This window comes from Tupaia chinensis, unplaced genomic scaffold (assembly GCF_000334495.1).
Source record: "Tupaia chinensis unplaced genomic scaffold, TupChi_1.0 Scaffold000081_1, whole genome shotgun sequence".
NCBI lineage: Eukaryota > Metazoa > Chordata > Mammalia > Scandentia > Tupaiidae > Tupaia > Tupaia belangeri.
In genome coordinates this window covers 3,083,728-3,088,573 of record NW_006159542.1, presented here as the reverse complement: position 1 = coordinate 3,088,573, position 4,846 = coordinate 3,083,728, and the positions used below count along the sequence as shown (strand labels likewise).

General features: G+C 47.9%; 1 pseudogene; it reads left to right on the top strand.

Moving 5' to 3' along the window:
* Window positions 1-4,408: 4,408 nt before the first annotated feature.
* Window positions 4,409-4,846, top strand: part of LOC102472477 (40S ribosomal protein S17 pseudogene) — a 3,640-nt pseudogene continuing 3,202 nt past the window's right edge.

The following is a 4,846-nucleotide window of genomic DNA, read 5'->3' as shown; positions in this document are numbered from 1 at the left end:
TGTAGTTTTTTTGTTGTTGCTGTTTTGTTTTGTTTGGAGAGGTTTTTGCTATAGGGCGCGTGCACTCACCAGACAGACAGAGCGAGACCGAGAGACAGAAAGTGAGAAATCACCCCCCAGGGGGGATCGTCACACCACAATCCCTTTTCCTCCATTCTCCTCGCGGGATCTTGGGCATGCACGCACACACGCCCAGCGTGAGTTTTAAGCCACTGGGTCCGGGACGTGAACCACGGTCGACTACGTGGGAGTCCAGCGACATAGCCATTACGCTAACTGCTAGTTCCCAAGGCTTAATGTAGTTTTGAGTAAAGCATCAGATTTGTCCCTGGAAATGAAGAGAAATGAACCCATTATATTTTGGCCTTAAAATTCTTCTGTGAAATAAAAAATAAGAAATTCTTCTGTGAAATTAAAAAGGAAGAGAGAGAGAGAGGGGGAGAGAGAGAGAAAGGAAGGAAGGAAGGAAGGAAGGAAGGAAGGAAGGAAGGAAAGAGAAAGAAAGAAAGAAAGAAAGAAAGAAAGAAAGAAAGAGAGAGAGAGAAAGGAAAAGAAGAAAGGAAGAAAGAAGAAAGAAAGGAAGGAAGAAGAAAGAAAGGAAGGAAGGGCAAAAGGAAGGGAAAGCGAGCAAGCTTCTGAAAATTAGCATATGTAGTCTGGATGGGTATATATATAATTTATATATCTGCATCTATATCCCAGTTTTAGATCAAAAAATTTGACACATCAAGTCAGACTTCAGCCTGGCCCATAAACAAGAGGGCTGAGTTCAGCCAGATGGTCTAATGTCAGGTACCTGGAGGTCTCCCTAGAGACAGAGTGGCTCAGGTAATGAGAACAAAGCAGGAGACTGGAGGGATGGTGAGGATTTGTTTGAGAAAATAGCTTAGGGACTGGTCTGCTTCCCAGATGGGACCCTTTTAATGAGGCCCAGGAGGGGGCCTGTCCAGAGGAAAAGGATGTGGGCAGGGATGATGTTGGAAGGGCAAGAAGAGTTTGTCACCTCCCTGGGAGCTGAGTCTGAAAGTGGCTCCTTTGAGGGTAGGTCTGGGGTACGAATAGGTGCCCTGTTATTTTAAGTGCCAAATGCCAGATTCTAATTGGAATCAACATATTCCCCACTGTTATATTCAAATTAGCATGAGAATAGGAGGACATTCCGTTTTAGGCAAATTAAAGGAGCCATTTATTAAGCTAGTGCCTGGAAGAGGACTTGTGTCACTCCAAAACCTTGCAGCTTCGAAGCAGGGGGAGGAAGGCTCATAAGGCAAAAACCACAAAGGAAAAAAACTACACATCTAAGAAAGTACAGGCCTTGAGTTATGCTAATGCAGTTAACAAAAGCCAAAAAAGCGAGTTATCAGGAAGGACAGTTAAAATTGGCTGGATAATTACCGTTGGCTGCATCCGCTGATGATAAATGGTGCATCTGCTGGCAATAATTACTTGGTTAGGAGGAGAGGGATGGGTGGCAGTGTTCATCTACTGGTGATAAATATTCAGTGAGGAATTTTTAAGAGACACATGTGGGTCAGGTTACTGAGAAAGGGAAATGGCAGCAGAGTCATATTCAAAATGGAGGTGCTCATGCTTCACCACCAGCTGGGGTTTGTGGAGACCAGACAGGTGCCTCAAGTTCTACACAGATGTTGGTTTCCCTTCCCTAGAGAGGACTCACTAACAGACCCCAAAGGAAACCCATGGATAGACCTCTCTCCTTCCTCAACTCCACAGTTTTATGAGAGGATGTGGAAATGATTAGAAGCATGTGGGGCTTTGGACTCTCATATCCTTGCTTCTGATTTTAGCTCTTCCACTAATTGGTTGGATGTACATGTCTCGGGGAGAGGAGGAGAGTGACAAAGCATCCCCCAAGGGGAATAATCACATTGCAACCCCTTCTCTTCCATTCTCCTCCTGGAATTTGGACACACATTCACACACGCCCGCTATGTTTCTCAAGTTGCTGGGTCCGGGACTCAAACCACACAGTTGGCCACATGGGATCCAGCTGCCTTAACCACCATGTCACCAGCTGGCCCACCTTTCTGTTTTTTCATTTGAAAGATGAGGGGAAAATGTTACCTGTTTCATAAGACTGTTAGGAACATCAAATGAGTTAATAAAGATCAAATGTTTGACGTAATGTTTGGTCAAACAGAATCAATGCTCAGTAAATTTTAGCTGTGATCGTCACCTCTACAAGGAGCTGGGTGTGGCAGGGCAGTCACTGGATCTTGGTTAGAGACAACTCCAAATCCTGAGTATCAAATGAGAGAGAAGAGTCCCAAGGTGGTTTGATGGTGCATGCAAAGCAAAGGACCCTCCCCATAGCCCATTCCCAATCATGCCATCAGCATGGTGGTGGGGATTGTGTCTCCAGGATAAGCAGAAGGTACAGCATTCTCAGAGGCCCAAAGCTGCTCAGATTCTGCCCCCATCCTAGTCTGGGTGTCTCAGGACACCCAGATTCACTGTGTATTAGAAAAGGGAAGCACAAGTTCGTAGGAAAATTCTAGTAAACACCAACCTGAGGAAGATGCTTGGGCTTGGCTAGGGTGAAGGAAGTGGCCAGAAGAGAGAGTAGTAGTTTGCTTTCCAGTATTTGGGGCCTGGTTCTCTTGTACAGGCTTCTACCGGCCAATGGAATGGGCATGAGTCATCTTTGTGGGAGAAATGGGCTGGGGTGAGGCTGAGGAAAAGCTGGGAGATGCCATCTGGGCTCACACTGCTGGGACTGCCCAAAGGGAAGGGAAGTCAGCCCCAGGTCTCCTGAGCTGCCCAGCTCACAGAGGAGAGTGGCAAGAAGAGATGAGGAACAGAGAGGTGGAGTAGGAAAGTCCCACAGAGCTTATATCCAGTTGTATTCATGAGGCTTGGCATTTTGAGAACCTCAGACCAGGCCCCATTTCCCAACTTGGGAGAAAAGCCTTGCTTGAGTCAGGGGTGAGTCGGAGTTAGGACCTGTGGAGCAGGCCTTTCTCAGGGAGTCTGTGGGAAGGAAACTCCAGCAGGTCTTTCTATTGCTCAGTCGTCTCTGAATCTCAGGACATGGAGCATGGAGTGGCCTGTTCTTCCTCAGCTCCAAGTGTCCCTTTCCTTCCTACCTCTCATTCTCCATCCCAAGCTGGGGCCACTTGCTCTATGTCCTGGGGCAACTCTTCTCTCTCAGGGCCCTACTGTGGTATGAAGGGAAATCTCCCCAGCTTCCTCCCCCAGAAGGCCAGCCCATGACTCTTTTCCTTTGAACAATTTCATTGCTACTCAGAAAACAGAAATAGGCAGGGGCCAGCAAGTGGTATGGTGGTTAAGGTGCTGGACTCCCACATGGCTGACTGCGGTTCGAGTCTCAGACCTGATGGCTTGCTTCCTCACTCCCCGCCCCCCATTCCTGTCTTTCCATGGTCACATTATTAAAAAAATGGTAAAAATAAGGGGCCAGTTGATGGCGTAGTGGTTACATCGCTAGATACTCACATGGGTGACCACAGTTTAAGTCCTCTACCCAGTGGCTTGAAAATCACTTGGGACATGTGCATGCATTGCCCAAGATCCTGGGAGGAGAATGGAGGAGAATGGATTGCGACATGGTCATCCCCCCAAGGGGTGATTTCTCACTTTCCCTCTCATTGTCTCTGCCTCTCTCCCTTTCTGTTGAGCACACGTACCCTAAGACAAAAACGTCTTTTAAGAAATAATAACAATAAATAAAATAAGACAAATAATTTTCTTTTCTTTTTTTGGAGAGGTTTTTGCTATAGGGCGCATGCGCTCGCCAGACAGACAGAGAGAGACAGAGAGACAGAAAGCGAGAAATCACCCCCCAGGGGAGATGCCATACCGCAATCCCTTCTCCTCCATTCTCCTCTTGGGATCTTGGGCACGCACACACACGCACCTGGCGTGAGTTTAAGCCACCGGGTCCGGGACTTGAACCGCGATCGACTACGTGGGAGTCCAGCGACATAGCCATTACGCTAACTGCTGGTCCCGACAAATAATTCTTTAAGAAAACCAGAAATGGGCAGGATCACAAAATCAGCACATCTAGGAGAGTTATAGCACTCATGCTCTTTTTACCACTCTGGTCTGATGTATTCTTTCATTCCTCTGTCCATTCCTTCCTTTATCCATCCAGTGGGTATTTACTGAACACTGCCTACATAGCGGAGTGGCCTAAGCACTGGCGAGACAACAGTGAACAGGAGAGACGCAGTCCCTGCTCTCAGGTGGTTCCTGGCTCCACGGAGACAGTTAAGGGAGCCTGTTGACTTGTGCTCTGTAAAGTCCAGGTCCCACCAGGGAGTGCGTTGGGAGCACAGCCTGAAAGAGCCTGCATTTTAGGCCAAAGGCAGGGCTACACAGTCTGAGGGTCGCCCTGGAGCAGCTAGAAGCAGTGCAGATAGGGATGGATATACGAGTCCTGGTGGATGACAAAAATCGGAAGTTGTGTCCCAAAGGTCAGTGCCACATGTTAAGGGTGAGCTCGGTTCTACAAACAGGTGAGTCTAGGCATCAGGAAGAGGACAGGAGGCAAAGTGCAAGGGAGGTAGCCACTAACGAGGCGGGAGAAAGCTAGCAAACGGAAGTGGGAAGGGGGGGTGGAGCAGCTGCCTATGTAGCTAGCTAGAAAAACCCATCAGGGCAGAAAATTCCCCACTCAAGGTGACATAGGCAGGAGGTCAGTGGGGGGATGTCTAGCTGATTAAGCCACATTTGATAGCGCCAATGAGATGAATCAGTGGGCCCAGCTACATTTGATAGAGTCAATGAGATGAGAATAATCCATGGACCCAACCAATGATCAACCGACACAACCTAGATTAGAGATGATAAACCTTGAAGA